Source organism: Leopardus geoffroyi, chromosome B4, assembly GCF_018350155.1.
Source record: "Leopardus geoffroyi isolate Oge1 chromosome B4, O.geoffroyi_Oge1_pat1.0, whole genome shotgun sequence".
Lineage (NCBI taxonomy): Eukaryota > Metazoa > Chordata > Mammalia > Carnivora > Felidae > Leopardus > Leopardus geoffroyi.
This window is the reverse complement of record NC_059341.1, coordinates 102,497,025-102,517,064: the sequence shown is the minus strand read 5'-3', so window position 1 is coordinate 102,517,064 and position 20,040 is coordinate 102,497,025.

The following is a 20,040-nucleotide window of genomic DNA, read 5'->3' as shown; positions in this document are numbered from 1 at the left end:
TTCCTATATTCCTAAAGATCATTTTAAAGATTACTTTAAAGATCACTTTATTTAAAAAATATATATATTTATTTTGAGAGAGATAGCAAGAGAGAGAACACAAGCAGGGGAGGAGGAGGAGGAGAGAGAGAGAGGGAGAGAGAGAGAGAGAGAGAGAGAGAGAGAGAGAGAGAGAGAGAGAATCCCAAGCAGGATCCATGCTGTCAGCAAAGAGTTCTATCCAGGGCTCAATTCCATGAACCATGAGATCATGACCTGAGCCAAAATCAAGTTGGACACTTAACCAACTGAGCCACCCAGGCGCCCCCAAAATCATTTTCAACTTAGAAATATATTTCCTTTTTTTCCCCCAAACCTATGATTTTATTATCCTATATCCTGTGGGGAATAAGCTTAGAAATTCCCTGAGCTTGCACCAATGTGTTAACAAGGCATAAAGAATTAGAAAGCCATAGGATGTACACACCCAAGTTTGGGTAAACAAGATTAGGTAAATAAGATTAGGTACATGGGGAAAAGGCCCCCAGTATAGGACAAAGATATAGGAATAGGAAACCTCTGAATGAAAACATCCAAGGTTAAGTAAATAAGATTAGGCAAATGCAGCAAAGGCCGCCAGTATAGGACAAAGGTGTAGGACAATAGCAGAAAGCTGCTTTTGGAATGAATTAGGCAAACAGGTAAATAGGGCTACAGACCACAGTGGGGCAGAGTTGCCTAGAGCAGAACTAATTAACAAAAGAAAGATGCTTTGTTGACCGTGAGTAGCATGCTCTGTGTTTCTTTTCCCTTAGGCCAGTTTAGGTAAACAGAGGTGGGGCCTCATGTTTGCTGTCAACAACCTCCCACCCAGCACCAGAATCTTGTTTTGTATTGACCCAAACCCCTAATACCACACTTCTTCAAAACCCCCTTTTCTCCATGTCCATGAGTTAATGTTCATGGTTTCATTGTCTCTTTGTGCATGTCCGTCATGCTTGTAGGCCTTCTGATCCTAATAAAAACAGAGCAAGGACACTTACTCTGGGCTCCTGTCTCCTCCCAGACAGTAGCCTCTCTTGCATTTTCAATCCTGCGTCCTGCTCTCTTGCTGGACAAGAGAGACCTCCAGACCCAGAATCTACAATATCTCAAAGTAAATAAGTGAAGTAAACACTGGTGATGATAGAATAATAAATTTGTATTTGTTATCTTCATATTGTACACATCAAATTTATATTCATTTTTATATATCATGGGTATTCTATTATAAATTACATTTTCTTCCCAAGTTCATTGATACTGTTGATACCAGAGGTATGAAATCTATTTTTTGCTTTGCTACTGCTTTAAAAGATCCACAGAAATAAGGCACATATTAATTAATGCACATGTTATTAATTTATTTCCCTAATTTTAACCTGAGTAGCTCATTTTTTTTTTTTTTTTTTTACTTTAGGAAAGGATCAAGAAGATGTTATATATAGAGATTTTACTTTTCTTTCAAAAGGCAAGATAAAGTTCTTAAGTTCCCTCCCAAAACTGTCTGCCCTAATTCTGTCCTACTTTTTGTAGTAGGAGGACAGTTTGGTTTTCCTACATATTAATTATTTGACTTGTTTGTGGAGATAGTCTGTGAGACTGTTAGAGAAAATGCAGTCGGGACTTCTCTGGGTAAAAGCGTGATGATTGCATATAACAATTTCACCACTAAGAGCCTTAAAATGTGAGACAAATGTACCATTAAAAAATCTAAAACCCTTTAACATTGTAATCAATACTCTGATTAGTATGTGTATCCTACAAATACTCATCCTTTAGCCTGGAAAAAGTCAACTGTTGTAAAACCTTCATTAAGAAATTCATTTCTGTGGCTAAAATCAACAACATAGGAAACAACAGGTGTGGGCGAGGATGTGGAGAAAGAGGAACCCTCTTACACTGTTGGTGGGAATGCAAATTGGAGTAGCCACTGTGGAAAACATTATGGACATTCCTCAAAGAGTTAAAACCAGAACTACCCTATAACCCAGCAAATGCACTACTAGATAATTTACAAAAAGGATACAAAAATACTAACTCAAAGGTATACATACACCCCAGTGTTTATAGCAGCATTACTTACAATAGTCAAGTTATGGAAACAGCCCAAATACCCATTAACTGATTAATGGATAAAGAAGATGGCGAGACAGATAGATAGATAGATATGAAATCTTGCAATTTGCAACAACATGGATGGATCTAGAGAGTATAATGCTAAGGGAAATAAGTCAGAGAAAGACTGATACCATATGATTTCATTCATATGTAGAATTTAAGGGAAAAAAATGATCAAAAGGGGAAAAAACAGAGACAGGGGCAAACCAAGGTAAAGACTCTTAACTATAGAGAACAAATTGATGGTTACCAGAGGGGAGGTTTTGGGGGATGAATATAATAGGTGACAAGAATTAAGGAGTGTATTTGTTGTGATGAGCACTGGGTGTTGTATGAATGTGTTAACTCACTATATTGTACATCTGAAACTAATATTACTGTATGTTAAGTAACTGAAATTATAAATAAAAACTTAAAAAAATTCATTTCTGCCTCTACAGACTGAAGCAGACTCCTTGGGGAACAGGGCTTCAGGAGAATAAATATAGCCACTATCAACTTTCAGTGTGATATACAGGATACCTTGTTGTGCTGTGCCTTGCTTTATCACACTTCTTACAAATTGAAATCTTATGGCAACCCTGTGTTGAGCATTTTCCAACAGCATTTGCTCACTTAATGTCTCTGTGCCGCAGTTTGTTAATTCTCACAAGATTTCATCTTTTTCATTATTATTATATTTGTTATGGTGATCTGTGACCAGTGATTATAACTCACTGAAAGCTCAGATGATGACTAGCATTTTTTTGTTTTTTACTTAGGATGTGTATGTACTCTTTAAGACATAATTATATTGCACACTTAATAGAGTACAGTAGAATGTAAACATAACTTTTATATGCACTGGGAAACCAAAAAACTCATTCGACTCACTTTATTGCAGTAGTCTGGAATTGAACCCACAATATCTCAGAGGTATGCCTGTATTTCACACTGTCAAATGATTTAGTTAGTCCTTTAACAGGTGTTCAGAAAAATAAAAAATAGCCATTTCAAAATAGACAGTGGCAGAAGCCAGATTATCTGTTACAAACTTATTTTCATTGCCAAAATCCCATGTAATCTGCTCTTAGCAAGGTAATCAATGAGATCTTTGGTACTTAACCCAAAGGTTGCTTTTAATTCTTCAGTTTACTTAACGCCTTTCAAGAGAAGTGGACTGTTCTCTCTCCTTAAGTCTTAGTGTTTTTGTTCCCAGAGTACTGTCGTGCCCTCTCACTCCCTACAAATTCTCCATAGATTGCAAATCCTCTAATAGTTGCAATTCCTGTGTAAGCGTTGATAGTTCCCTAATCTAAATGTTCACCAGAGAACTCTCTCCAGAGTCTGGAGTGTTGTCCCAAACTCAGCTCAGCTCCATCTGAATATTTCACATGTGCCCATAACTATCATTTCTTCACCCAACTTCAATATGCTCCTTTCTCTGTGGTTCATGTCTTAGAAAATGACATTTATTCACTCCACCAGCTGGTAAAGATACCCTGATATGCAAGACAGATGTTGCCCCTGCCTTCGTTCAGTTCCAATCCAATAGCGAAGAATACATTTTAAGAAGAAATAACAGACATTAAGACTGTTACAAAGGATAAAGTACATACAGCATACAAATGAGGCACTTAAAATTATTAGCAGTGGCCATCACTGATTCTCCCACTTGTTGATTACCCCCAATCTAGCACCAAGTCAGGTAATGAATAGCTCCCCTAATCCCAATGTCCCCGTTTAGTTCAGGCCACCATCACCTTGTGGTGATGGACCTAACATATTGCATCTTGCAGGGTTTCTTCAACTTTAAGTGCTATTAACTTATTCAATCACAACAAAGGACACCTTAACAGGCTTCCGTTCTAACCCTCCTTGCCTTCTTCATGTCCTAAAATGTTATACATTAGGAAAATTATTGTTATTTTTGCTATCACTCAGATACACAGAAAAGCTATTTTGGTTGTGATCAGAGAACCACCCTAAGACATTTCTGTCATCTGATTGAAGAACAGTTGAGTGTACACCAAATGGCCCGCTGTTGACAAAAAGCCTGAGAAAGCATCTGTCACACAGTGTTAACAAAGCAAAGTACAACCTTCTCTGCTACACAAGCAAAAAAGGAGAAACACTCAGCTGGCAGGAAGGCAACTTCACACACCCACAATGTTGTCACCTCTCCGAGTCTAATTAGAAACTTAAATCCAGAATAGAATGAAACAAATTAGATTTTCCCATCTAAGGATGCCACAGTTGTTTCGTGTTTTAATAGCAGCAGCAAAGAAGTTAGTTGTGAAATGAATCCAGACAAAGTGAACACCTACAGCTTGCTATATACAGGAATGCATAGAAGGAGCAGCCGCTCCCGTCCATGTTCTAAATGCCACCACCAAAGTCAATGGCCCTCTTGAATGTGCCGGAACTCCCCAACACAGAAAATGAATGGACAAAGGAAGGCTGTCCAAAGGAAGATCTCTAGTGTTAAGTTGATCCTACACTTGACTGACCAATGCACACCATTGGAGAAGTCACCAAACTTAATCTTGTGCTACAGATGAGGGGGTGCCTGCAGGAACCAGTTCTGATATTAAGAGTATTAGATTGCTGAGCTTAAAAAAAAAAATAGCTGAGCAAAGTTGAGAGTCATGGCGGCATGAATTGCTTTTTCTTCAGTGGTTCCTTAAAATTTCCACTCCTCAGGGAAATGGTGGGTATATACCCTAGCGTGGCCCACTTTCAACACATAGCTAGAATAAATTACACAAATACATTTTATTTCCCAAACCTCTTTGCTAGACTCCAATCTCACATATGATACCTATGCCAACAATTTACTGAGCACCTACTATACCAGAGTCTCTCTGCATTTGGCCGTTCAACTGACTCAGTATTTATTGAGTACCTACTGTGTTCCAGACACAGTTCTAAGTACTGAGATACAGAATTAAACAAAAGAGACATAACCCCTCTTCTCAAATAGGAGTCAGTTCAGTTGGTCAGATAGACCCTAAATAATTACATGTGTGATCATACTTAATCTTCAAAACAAACTTTAAGGCAGTTATTTTAAACCCATTTTTACTGGTCGTGAACATAATATTTTAAGACATTAAACACATAATTTGCTTAAGGTCATGCAGGTGATAGGTGGTGAGCAGGGCTTGAAAGGCAAGTCATGTTAGCTTCACAGATGTGATCCTTAATCCTGGGTTATACTGTTCAGTGCTCAGAGATACAATACATCCAACATATGCCAGCCTAAACTCACTGTGTCTTTTCTAAAGATTTCAAAATTTTTCTCTCAGTAAGTAGCAGCATCACCTATTTTGGTTCCCCAAACCACAATTCTGATAATTATCATAGATTCTGCTTTCTTTCCCATCTCAACCAATTAAGTTTTATAGATATTTACTTGTCTAAATCTTTCATATCTCCCTCCTTCCATTTGTACTGCCATGCTGTGTTTGAAACTTTCTTTCCTTTTCCCCTGGGTGACTGTGATGGCTTCCTTGTGTCTGTGTCTTTAAACAATCCCTGTCGTCCCTCCAAACAATCTATTGTTCTGGCTAAACAAACTTCTCAAAACACAAATTCAGTCATATCACATTTCTGTAGGGTTCCCACTTCCTAAACAAAAGGCCAGATTTATTTTCAGATTCTATCAACCTCCTTAGGAGCTAATGTCTGTCTTCCAATGGCTCAGCTCCTTCCACTTCTTTATTTTCTATTTCAGCCTTTTTTGCAGTTCTAAATTTCCCAAATGCATCCTGGCTCTTCCTACCTCTGTGCACATATATGCTTTGTCCTCTCTGCATGGGGGTAATCTCCCCAGTCCTTCTTAAACTAGCATTTACTTGTTCTTCAAAATTCAGCTGAAGAATTGATTCCTTTATAAAGTCACCTTCTCATCTCACTTCCCAATATTATCACTTAAACCTGTTGGTTCTTACTTGATTTTGTGCATACGTATATACCAGGAGTTCTATAAAAACATTGGAAATGCACCTGTCTCCAATGATAAATTGGGCTTCACGAGATCAGGCTTAATCAGTCTGATTAGAGGTCTTGCAAAAGAACAAAGTAGGGTGCTGTTCAAAGGATATGTGAACTGTAGTCAGAAAACTGTTTCGTGAAGCCCTTGTTCTTCCACTTAATAGCTGTGACCACCACTGTCATTTAAACCCTTACCTTTAGTTTCCTCATCTGTGAAAAAGTAAACGATAATAAGAAATAAGTTGCAGAAAGAAAGTGAGGTAGACTCGAAATAGGAAATTATCTTTTTACCTATAAAATGCTATAAATGCATTACTTTCCCATGCCCCTGAGAGCTCCTTAGGAGCAGACCCTATGTTTTGACATCTTTGTATGATTTTTCCCTCCTCAGTCAGATACAGCTTAGGACTGATCTGCTACACAGTTCAGATTTGATAAAATACTCTTTTTTATTTCAAATTAGTGGTGAGATAAGATTTTGCTTTAAAATTTGTACAGAATTTTTTTTCTATAGAATTTCCTTGGAAAAGGAAAATGCAGTGTAAGAAGCATGAAAACTTAAAAACTAAACTTAGCACATTAATTAAACTCCTGGAGAGTAAAAACAGTAAGAATATAGAAATAACAGAAATCAATAACATCTACAATCATGTGTCTTGATGGCTTTTTTGGGGGGGGTGCAACTTATAAAGAAAAAAACACAACAATTTGAATTTGAGGGCCTTCTTCTCAGAACTTGACCTGGGCAGAACTGAGAAGGAAGTTGTTTTGTTTTGTTTTGTTTTTTTCAATTTGCCCCAAGTCTGTAGCCACTTCCACCACATGGAAACCTGTCCTCTCATTTGGAGGCTCCTGGAGTCTTGCTTCCAGGTGTCTTTCTAGAACTGACATTGCCAAAGATTTCTCATTACCTCTGACTGCCCCTTCTTACTCCTTCAGGTATGATTCTGTCTCCAAGTTATTTTTAGCAAGTTATGATACAAAAACTATTATATCCATCGCCTCAGGCAAAAACGACTGTTAGAAATACCATACATGCAAGATTTTAGGAAATCCAACATGGGTAAGATACAGTCCTTGTTTCTAGGTAGCTCCACAGTGTTTTAGGCAGTATAGACAAATTATGATATATGGTCAGGTAAGTGCATTACGAAACACAAAACGAAGCATTGTGAAAACTCCCAAGAGAAGAGCAGCTCACCATACTGGAGGATTTGAGGAAGACGCCACAGAAGAAATTATTTTCAGGTGGGTTTGCAGGGTGAGTACAAGTTGTCAGATAAAGTCTATGCTGTGCAGGAAAGGGCGAGAACATGTGCATTCCAGGCAGAGAGAAGTGCATTTTCAAAGGCCTAGATATAGGGCACAACATATTTAGAAGACAGTTGGAAAATGAATATGTTCTAAAAGCTCCTGAACTCAAGTGAGGATGTCTCTAAGTGGTAGAATATTGGGCTACTTAAAAGAATGCAATGGGGAAGTTTCGGTCATGTGTATAAGGAATATATTTGGTCTTGGGGAACCTGCAACATGGATTACTGCTTAAACCTGTCTACCCACCCTCCTCCACCACTCTTTCTCAACCATGTCCTGCCTCCAGCCCAGAATGTGTCTCCTCTACCCATCTGTTCCATCGTCACAGCCAATCTGATGACTGGTTAACCTCACATCCGTCTCTTCCATGTCAGCAATACCATCACACGCTCTCTATGCTGCCTAGCACAAGTTTATACATGTGTCAAATTGAACATAAGTGTATCTCATTTCGTTATACTCTAAGGAACAATAATAAACATGTGAATTGCAATTTAACATAGCATTTATGCTATATCCTTATTAACTTTTTAAATATCCACCAGCGTGGGTTTATTATCATTCTCATGAAATAGCTGGATACACTGCAAAACAGGAAAATCTTCATGTTAAAACACTATTTATTATTTTTAACCTACATTTTGATGCCAATTTATTTGAAAATAAGGATTATTTTTTCAAATGTGTGGAACCATTCTACATTTGTGTATATGTTTGTGTGTTTTACAGTGAAAATAATCTTTACTAGACACATCATACTAAACGATTCCTCCAGAGAAGGAAATAAATGCAAAATTTTTGAAATGATGATCACACATTACGAATTCCTCTGTGTTTGTTGCAGGTACTGTGAACCATCTGTACCATATCATTGGTGCAGATGATGTATGTCTGCAGACATATAGCAGAATAGTAGGTACCCAAATGTGCAATTTCTTGTGACCTGTCTATAAAGTTTCTTGGAGTCAGGGATGCAGGAATTTCATGGTTGAACCTCTTCTCAGAATCATCTTAAAAACCAAAGATTCTTACCTTTTCTGTGATGTGTGTTTCTATTGCATTCTTTTTGCTTTACAGGAAAGGTAATGGTGTGTTACAATTTCATCAATGAGAAACACCTACTTATTTTTTTTTAATTATTTAGGGCTCAGACTAATGTTTAGGTTATCACAGAAAATAGACTAATAGGCATATTAATAGCTTATAGTCCCATCAATATTTTTCAAACTATGAGGGAAATCAAACATTTTAATCCTAAATGCATCCACTAAAATGTAATACCTACGTTAATTATAATTTATGATAATCTATTTGTTGAGGCAATTTATCTTGGAGAAAATGTACTTTTTCTTCATCAGAATCATATTTTATTGTTTTATTCATTGCTTTATAAATGTTTACTTAAAATATTCTATAATTCAATATCAGATTTTTTCTCATTTATCGATTTTTTTCTCACTTATAGATGAGACATAATTTTGTTTTCAATGCAACTTATGTATGGCTTTATGGATTCATCATTATTATCCTCCTTAAAGTGCATATATACACTCTCTCAGTAAGTTTATGAAGCCCCTATTGGATAAGTCCAGCTAATTGTTTTAGTCAACTTCTAAAACTACCTTGGGAACCTCTAAAGAAATCTGTGTTTCTCTTAGGTATGGATTGATTCCCTAGGACTTTGTTGTCTACTGAGAAAGAGTTGAGTTAGTATAGACATTAAGCTTGATGAGAATCTATGCAAATTTGGTCATTCAAATAGAATTAAATGAAACCATTGATTTGTTCTATAGTTTAGGAGCTACACAAAAGTTAACCAAAATATTCCTACACTCTAAGTCTTACATTGTGAACAAAAAGCATTTTCATAGGTAGATAAAAGAAAAATGGATTCTTAAGTTTGAAATGGACCTTGGAGTCCTCTAGTATAGCTTTATGAAAATTGTTCAGTTGGTAATGAGTTCTTATTTAACTACTTTCTTTAACAACATCTGGTGAAGGTGATCTCAATGCTTCCTGAGATGGTTAATTCCATTTCAAAAGCTCTAATTGTGAGAGAGGTCTTTATGTTTCAATCTAACTTACTATAGTTTCAAAGACAAACTAAGTGATTTGATCTCTTTTCCATTCAGCAACTATTAATGAATGAGGATATCTATCCTTCAGAACAAAAGTACATACTAATAACCTCAAAATTTGCTTACTATGAATTTGTTATTTAATAGGGAAGGAGTCATATCTCAAAATATAATATGCCTTATTATAAAGATAGTCTAGAGACCATAAATATATTGGCTTACTTTGAAGAAAAAAAATACAGTCACATTTAAGATCTTAACACAGTTAATAAGTTAATAAATATAAAAAAAGGCAACTCTGATCAATGGAAAGGCAGTTAATAAATGGATTTGGAATTATATAGTTAGCAATATAGAAAAGCTTCAGAGTGGTTCTTATAATAGTATATATGAAACAGATTGAATTTTAACTAAGTACTTAAATGTAAACACTAAACTTGAGTCAAGCTATAAAAAGATACTGCCTATTAAATATTTTTTGGGTAAAAATTTTCTTAATCTTGAAGCAACAGGAAAAATCTCAGAGGAAAGTATCTACACAGTTTTGCAGGTAAAAACAAAAACTGGGATTAAAAGCCAAAAGGAGTAGGAAAAATAGTGGTAGCAAACACGATAGATCAAAGGTCAATCTCTTTATTATACAGAAAGGTTCTTAAAATTAATAGGAGAAAACGTATCCCAAAAGACAAATGGGCAAATGAACACACTTTCCAAAAGCACAAATACAAACAATAAACAGACCTGTGGGAAAATGCTCATTCATAGAACTAATCAGACACAAATCAAAATAACAACAAAAAAATCTATCAGCAATAATTAAAAATTATAAAATTTAGCTGGGCAGAGCCTTCATCATACACGGGCATAATCTCTTTGAATTTATATTTGGGATGATATACCAAAACAACAAATATATGCATATAGTGGGATGATAACTCTTTTTTGAGATTGTCTTCAGGAAATAATTTAAATATGGAAAAAAGTGATATTCATTGATGTCCATTATAATATGATTTATATTAAAGTAATTTAATATAATCCAAAATAAAGCAGTATTAAAAATAATTATAAATGTTATTGTTGATGTGCAGTAGATTAATTGTAACTAATAAAATGTAAGGAAATGAGAACATCAGGCATGCGGATAGATGAAACAGCGTTCGAAATAGTAGATCAATGAGTGCACAGCGCCGACCTAAGAACAAGCCTGGTAGATCCATGGAACAGAACAAACCCTTTTGTGCTGGCATCTAGAGAGCCAAGGAAGAATGTAAGAAAATAAATATGAGAACTTACACATGGGACAGGGAGGGGAAAAGGAATTCCTAAAGAGTCTTAATTAACAGTCATGTTAATTAAGGACTATTACCCTGAGTGAGGGGGACAGCAATTAGAAGGTTTTGACAAGTCTTGTGGTCTGATTAATTTACATAACAAAAAATTGACCCACAAGGGTTCACAAGGGTGCACAAGGTGAGGCAGAGAGCACTGTTAGAATGGAGACTTTGTGAATGACCAGGTGACGTACAATGATGACTTCAACAATGGTAGTGGCATAAGGGATGGTGAGAAGTAGGTAAATTATGGATATTTTGAAGATAGAGAACAAGAGATAGAATAATGGTAGGAATCTGAGAAAAAGAGCAGGGAGGATGATACCAAGTTTCTTTGTGGAGTTATGAACAGACAAGTGGATAAAAGCTTACATTCATGATTTTAAAAATAATACTCTTAGAAAACTTGAATAGAAAGGACCTCCCTTTACCTGCTAAATGGTATCCTCATGAAAATTAGAGCAAGTTAGTGAGATACTGAGAGCTTTTCCTTTATAAAAGGACTAGAAATTAATTCTATCATCAACATTTCCACTCAACATTTAGCTAGGAGGCCTTCATCATACAGCAGAGCAAAAAAAATAAATAGACTCAAGATTGTATGGAACAGACAAAACTCTTACTGTTTAGGGATGGTATCTGTATTTCATAATTGTGATCTGTATTATCAAAAGAATATACAAGTAAATTGTTAGAATTAATAAGAGATTAGCAGGAGGACCAGAGCAAAATAAAAATATAAACACCTATTGCTTTTCTACAAACCACCAACAGCTAGTTAGAATCTGAAATTTAAAAAAAATATACCATGTATAATGTAATCAGAAATGCAAAATTCCTATGATATATCTATAAATATAGATAATGCTTTTGTAAATAAAATATAATTATAAAATTTAATTGAGAGGCTTGAAAAGAAGACTTAAATAGGGATATATACCATGCCCGTGACCAGAAAACCTGGACTATTGAAAAATGTCACTTTTCTCCATATTATGTTATGGGTTCAATGCCATCCTAAACAAAATCCTTACTTTTTGGTTGAACTTGACAGGCTTATTCTTTATTGTCTAAAATAGTGAAAAGGTCTAAATGGCCAAGACATTCATAAAGAAGAACAAATTGGTATTAATTGCACTAGCATGTATCAAGGCTTGTTATAAAAATAAAATTGCAACAGTGTGATGATAGTCTTAGGCTTAAGACTTAAAAGGAACTTAATAGGAAGACAGGGAACCGATCCACACATGTAGAGACATAATATATGACAGAAATGACATTGCTTATCAGTGGGAAAAGACAGACTTTTCTATAAATGTTCCGGGAAAATTATTCATACATATGGAAGAAGAATGAAATTAAATATTTACATCACACTTTACATAAAAACTAGTTCCCTGTGGATTCAAGACCTACATGTAAATGGCCCATGAGAATTGCAACAGTCATTAAGTGTGATGCCCATACAAAAACAAAAGTGTCCTCAGAAATTAGCCAACAGATTCCCTACCAAACAAATTTCTCAAATCAAGACAGATAGAACTAAACAGATTAGTTAATAAAATCAATTGAGGAAGGTCCTCATAATTGAGGAAAGTTACTCAATAAGTAAGGCATACTTATTGAAGCAGAGCTTATGCTCATTTTCTCCTTAGGAAATCTTTTCTACAGACTTACAATGTCAATTTCACAGGAGAGTTAACACAGAAAGTAGTGTTTGTAGCACAAAATAGATTTCCACCAAAAATAAGAGATTTCAAATTTGATCAGAAAACAAAAACGTCCCCTAAAATCCCTTACTTTCTGAAAAACAAAATAAACAATATTTGGAACTCAGAGAAATCAGTGTTGAGACCCACTGAGAGACTAATTCCATAGACCGCTGAGAGGCTCAGAGGACCTCTGTGGAGCACACAATCTCTGAGTTAAGCCTTTCCGACAATGATGATGAGGAAGTCTTGAGTGGATCTCAGTGGGACTTTCCAAAAATTCCCCAAGTTTGGTGAATTCTCCAAAATATCATGAGACCATTCATTAATAAAGAAAAGCTAAATTGCCTAGAATCACTGCAATAAGGGAAAACACCACCTTAGTAACTTTTTTTTTTTTTTTAAATATGAAATTTATTGTCAAATTGGTTTCCATCCAACACCCAGTGCTCATCCCAACAGGTGCCCTCCTCAATACCCATCACCCACCCACCATCAACCCTCAGATTGTTCTCAGTTTTTAAGAGTCTCTTATGATTTGGCTCCCTCACTCTCTAACTTTTTTTTTCCCCTTCCCCTCCCCCATGGTCTTCTGTTAAATTTCTCAGGAATCCACATAAGAGTGAAAACATACGGTATGTTGTCTTTCTCTGTATGACTTATTTCACTTAGCATAACACTCTCCAGTTCCTTCCATGTTGCTACAAAAGGCCATATTTCATTGACTCAGCAATAGCACAGCTAGGAATTTACCCAAGGGATACAGGAGTGCTGATGCACAGGGGCACTTGTACCTCAATGTTTATGGCAGCACTTTCAACAATAGCCAAACTATCTTAGTAACATCTTAACAGTGATTCAGAAGGTGGGAGTCGGAAAGAGGGATATTTATAAGATCTTGATGTTTTGAAACAAGCAGTTTAAGGTGAGGCTTTTGTGTCAGGGAATTAACTGGATTTTGTAAAGTCTGTGATACATATTTCCAGCTTAATAAATGTAGCCAAGTGAAAATCCATAATTGTCTTGAGCAGTTATTTCACAGATTTTTTTTTTTTGCATTAAATTTCTGAAGCAAGCAATGGTGTTATTCATTGGTTTATAGTTCTATTTTTCTGAGCAAAGATTTCCTGGAACAAACAACTAAGTCACATTGATAACATTTTGTCTTAGAACTAATAGCTATGTTTTATCCAGTTGTAGTGCTCATCCCCAAACACTAAAAAGAATATGACATTGTTTCTGTAATATTCAAAAGGAAACAAAATAATTACAGCTTAAGGGCTCTTACATAGATAGCACAATTATTTAGAACAATAAAGAGTTAATTACAACAACAAAGAAACCAGGGTAGTGGTTACCTCTAGGATGAATTGGAAGGTATTGACCTAAAAGAGTCACTTGGAAAGTTTCTAGAGTTCATGATATTCAATTTCATGTCCTTGGTGGTAATTATCCTAATATTTGCTTTTTAATAATTCTTTAAACTGTACTTATATGTAACACACTCTGCTGAATGTATGCTATACTAACAATTTTAAATTCATTAAAATGTATGTTTTAGGGATGCCTGGGTGGCTCAGTGGGGTAAGTGTTGGACGCAATTTCGGCTCAGGCCATGATCTCAGTCATGGGGTTAAGCCCTGGGTTGGGCTCTGCACTGACAGAGTGGAGCCTGCTTGGGATTCTCTGTCTCTGTCTCTCTTGCCACCTCCCCCACCCCCACCTGGCTTGTGCACGCTTGCTTGCTAGCTCTCTCTCTCTCTCTCTCTCTCTCTCTCTCTCTCAAAATAAATAAACTTTAAACTATTTTTAAAAATAAAAAAAGTTCATGTTCTAAATTCAAAGTTATATCCTCATATTCCATTTGGTGTCTAAATTCCAGTTTTAACTCCCATCTCTTCAATTCTTTTGTACCTGAATGACCTTGATAATGTTACTTACCTTTTCCCCTCTTCATTTTCCATAAAAATGTGAATAACAATATTGCCATTTTTGTGAAGATGAAATAAAATGTGTAACTTAAATGACATTTGTTTTCTCTTTCATTGTTAATAATGATGATGATATTCCTTCACATTTCTAAGTAGCCCTGTCCTAGTCTGTACAGTGATACATAGAGTTCTGGAAACATTCTTTTCTCACTTATTTTCACTTTTGAATTACTACAGATTTCTCCTGCGTATGACTGGAAGTAATTTATCTCTGAAAATTACTAAAATTATTCTCTCTTCTACAGTACTAACTGGTCCCTCTCAGCTTCCTTTGCGGGTTCCTGCTCATACATCCCCGACTTCTTGATATTGAACTATCACAAGACTCATTGTTTGAGCCTCTTCTGTTTTATGTCAAGATTGAAAAAAAGATTAGCTTATCCAGTCTCCTGCCTTTAAATACTTTCTGAAAGCTGATGACCTCCACATTTATATCTCCATCCTAGACCTTCCGTTGGCTAAGCCCCAAAATCTTGGAGTCATAATCGACTTCTCTCACTGTTTTTGTATCCCACATTGGATTCATCAGCAAATATTTCCACTTCTGACTTCAAAACATATCCAGAATCCAATCACATCTCACCATCTCCATTGCCATGCCCTTAGTTTAAGTCACAATTTTCTCTCTCCCAGACTTTTTTAAGTTTACTTATTTACTTTTGAGAGAGAGAGAGCAGGGGAGGGAAGAGAGAGAAGGAGAGGGAAAATCTCAAGCTGTCTCTGTGCTGTCAGTGCGGAGCCTGGCGTGGGGCTCAAACTCAAGAACCATGAGAAGACCTGAGCTGAAATCAAGAGTTGGAGATTCAACAGACAGAGCCACCCAGCTTCCCTCCCACCCAGATATTTTAATAGTACTCTGGCCCCTGTTTTCATAGCACTCCATTTCAGTTTGTTCCTAACACAACGGCTAAATTGATTCTGTGGTATCAACAAGACATGAGGTCATGTTTTTCTACTGCTCACATGCCTCTCAAAACTTCCCATTTTACTCAAATTTAAGACCAAAGATTTTTAAATTACATATAATCACCACCTAATTTATAATGCACCTCCCTATGCACATACACAGACACATGCAGCACTCCCCACCTCCCTTCTCTGATTTATTTTTCTTCAGGATCTGCTGCTCATCCTCCAACCTTAGTTTCTAATCCCATCCCCTATCAGTTCTCCCATAGCTCACTCTGCTACCACGCTACCCTTTTCCAAGACCCCAGGCATCCTTCCCCTAAGTCCTTAAGGTTTCACTTACTTGGACCTCTGATCTTGGGTTTGTACATGGCTCATTCCCTCACCTTCAGTTTTTATTCCAATGGCTCCTTCTCAACCAGACCTTCTTTAAGTACCTGATTGGTTATTGCAGTTTGCCCCAACCCACATTCCCAGCACTTCTCATCCCCCTTTTCTGATGAAAATTTTCTCCAGACTCTATTTAATATATTAAACTGTGTAGTACAGTATAATTTACTTATCCTTATAAATGTCTATATACACACGCATTAGGCATTTGATAACAGTTTGTTGAATGAATGAAAATACCTTATCTAACATCTCCCATGGTGTAAGATGTTTCAGTTTTATCTGAAAGCATATATATTTATATAGAGATAGATATAACATAGTTGAGACAAATCTATCTTATCCAAAATATGTAACCACATTATCTGGCACCATGAATACTAGTGCTACTAGTTACTACTAGTTAGTGCTAGTATCTTAGTCTGTCCAGGCTTCTATAACAGAATACATTGGACTGTGTGGCTTACATACAACAGAAACTTGTTCCTCACAGTCTGATAGGGCCGAGATGAGAGGACCAGCATAGGCAGGTGGTGGTGAAAGGCCTCTCCTGCTTGCAGATTGTGGACTTCTCTCTGTGTCTTTACATGGTGGAAGGAGTGAGGGAGCTCTCCAGTCATCTCTTTTACAAGACAACTAATTCCATTCATAAGGATTCCATTCTCATGACCGAAATACCTACCAAAGGCCCCACCTCCTAATACCATCAAGTTAAAGGTTAAGATTTCTTTCTTTCTTTCTTTCTTTCTTTCTTTCTTTCTTCTTTCAAGTTTATTCATTTTGAGAGAAAGCATGGGGGAGGGGCAGAGAGGGTGACACACACACACACACACACACACAGCGAGAACCCCAAGCAGGCTTCATGATGTCAGCACAGAGCATGGTGAGGGATTGATCTCACAAACTGTGGGACCATGACCTGAGCCAAAGTCCAACACTTAATGGAGAGCCACCCAGGTACCCCGAGGTTAGGATTTTGACATGTGAATTTAGGGGGGGCAAACATTTGGTCTATGGCAATAGTCTATTAACTTTCTGGATAAAGGGAAGTTTCAGGAGCTTTTAAGTGTTAGAAGGAGTGAGTTCATGGTGGTTATGCCAATTAAGGAGTAAAAATTTACATTCCAGTTATGACTTGCATGAGTTTATATGTTTGAAAACAGTTAATTAAAACTGGTCCCATTGTTGATTGTTCAGGAAAGGCTTCATTTAGTTTTAGTAAGGATCTAGTGTCCCAGAGCCTCTCAAAGTTCATCGTCCTTTATCAGCTTCAGCTGATTGAACCTGTCATGATGAAACACACAGTTTTTACTGAAGCCCTGGACAAATGCAGCTGTGTGCAAAACATCTTTCTTTCATACTACCTGTGGCTGCCTTTCTCATTTCCAGCACTGAGACAACAAACACTACACTATATATATTATTCCTATGGTTAAAATTCTTTGCCTTCTCGATTGTAGAGCAAATGAGTTTTTCCCCCTACAAACATAGATCAACTATTTTGGATAAGGATAGTAACTGTTTGTTCCTTCACTTACTCTTTAATGCATGTCAGACACAATGCTTTTTGCCTAGTTTTTAATTTAGGCGGAATTTCTTTCTTATTGTCTCAGTCTCTACAGTGCCTTCTATGTGTTAATTTCTTATCACTAATTGAGTTATCCTCTCCACCTTCTACTGGGTGATTTCTTTGTTGAATTATTTTCTGAACAGACATGATTACTAATATGTTTGTATAGTGAGGGCCTTTCAGCAACCCCATTCAGACTATCGAGGGAAGAGCACATCTTTCATTTAATACAGTTACGTAGGGGAGAATATGTCTAACAGGAAGATGAACTTAAACTTATGTAGGGCATCAGTTGTCAACATCTCTTAACAATTTGAGGTTACTGCGCAATTTTGTTCATTCAACATTTACTGAGAAATAAATAAGTACCAGACATTCTGCTAAATTGTAGAGATGTTCAGCTAGACCCATTTTTGGGGGGCTCTGCAATCAGACAACTGCAAAGCAAATTGTGATGCCAAATTTCTTATTCACTCCATTTTTCTCCAGAATTTAGGAATATGGATCCACAGGCCAGGTTTCCTGGGACTGCTGGCTCTTCCTACTAGAGTTTGTTTATTCCCAAGGGTTAAGATCCAGCAACTATGAGTAGCTACTACTGGACCCAAAGATATTTTTAAACAATATATTAGACTCTATTCTACTAATCAGAAAATGAGAGACCTAAATTTGTGGCTAGGTCTTAGCCTTGTGGCTAACTTTTAGTCTTGCATACTACTGAAATATTATTCCTTGTCTCTCAAATTTTGATCCACAGACCTGCAACATCAGCATTATCTGGTATTTTATAAGAAATGTAGACTCTGGTGATCCCCAGATCTACTAAATCATAACACGCATTTTCACATAATCCTCAGGTGATCTGTATATACATGAAAATTTGAGGAGCTTCAGTAAATCACTTTGACTTTTTGAGCCCTTTCTTATAAGTGATTAAAGTTCTTTCCCTACATAGTTATATTATTAATGTCAGTGAAAATAAAAGGAGAGGAAAAAGAAAGAAATCAAATTTTGAATCCAGAGAGGCCAGTAGCAGGCTTTGTTAGATAAGGTAGATAAATCTAAGGTTTTAATGGAGTAGTGGCAGAGATAAGCAGCAAAATTAAAAGTTTTGCTACCTGTTGACATTAAAAATGCCTTCAAAGCAATTGGAAATCATCATACAAGAATAATGTAACCTGCCAGTCAGGAACCCTTTGAACACTTGTAACTAATTGATGTTCACCCCTCCAGGCATCAAATGCAATTACCGTTTTACCTGGGGCACAGGTTAACTTGAATTTGGCATATTGAATGTAGAGAGAATCATGAACAGTAAAGGCATGAAGAAGTCCACTTCAAGGGAGAGCATCTTTCATCCAGTACTGGAGCACACAGGGCACTGGCCCCCTGACATGAGGCCTGAATCACACTGCTGATCCGTCACAGAGGTGAAATAAACAAACCCGAAATCCTGTACAACTATAGTTAAGTAAGTGTGACTTGTGGGGAAGTAGCTTACAATAAATCAGTCCTGGGACCATATAAAACAAAACAAAACAAAACAAAAACAGTGAAGCCCTTATATATTAGTGTCATTTCTTAACACTAAGAAAAATAATTTGGGGACTGTATTTCATCAACTGCAATGTTGGATTCCGGTTCTTTCTAACCAGAGTTTGTAAATTGCCCAGGGTTGAAGTTGAGTAATTATGAGGATGGTACGTCTGAAAATACTTTGCAGACAAACAGAAATGAGCTAATCTGACAGATTATTCATTATACTTGGACATAACTGTCTTTTTTATTTCAACATTTGGCTTAATTTTTCTGTAAAATACGTCTCATTGTTGTAGAAATTATAGCTCTAACTATGCAAACATCAAGCAAATCTGTTATTTACTCTTCAGTGCTCCAGCACTCAGTAGAATGTATTGTTGTTTTTTATGCTGCCTCAGTTGTCTCAAACCAGAAATAAGGTTATTTATATGACACATAAATTACTTCCCTCCACAAATCTCTACTTCTGAATGCTGGGGCAAGTGTGATTTAAGGTTCTCACTGCTCTGCTTTTAGAAAAATAAACAAAAAATAAATATGTAATATTCTAGTCACTGCCTCTAAACTATAAAATGAATTTGCCGAAGCATAGTTGATGTCATATGGAGACATTTGAAAAAAATATGCAATTAGTTATTGCTAAGGGTATTAAGGAATACCCTAACATGGCTTTTGTGGCTTTTTATATGAATGCACACACATATATGCATCCATATGAATGTAACAGCTAAAATTTTCTTCTTGCTAACTCTCGGTAGCATTACTTGTATGTAGTGTGGCAGAGATTGGCTACTTGTTCAGGGACCCAATTCTTTTGTTCTTCTGGGCACACGCTAGCATTCATTTTACAGACTGCATTAGAGTTAGAAATGGCCATTTAACTGAGTTCTATGCTGAACAAAGTAGAGTCTCTATCAGCCTGGATTCCTGAATGAATGTCTGGAGTAGAAATCTCCTCTACTACACACACTCCACATGTTCACTCCACCGTCACTCCAACACACAGACTGCCAATTGGAACGTATGTGGGCAAGAAGCAGACCTCCACTGTGTTCAACCACTGAGATTTTGGAATTTACTTGGTAATATAGC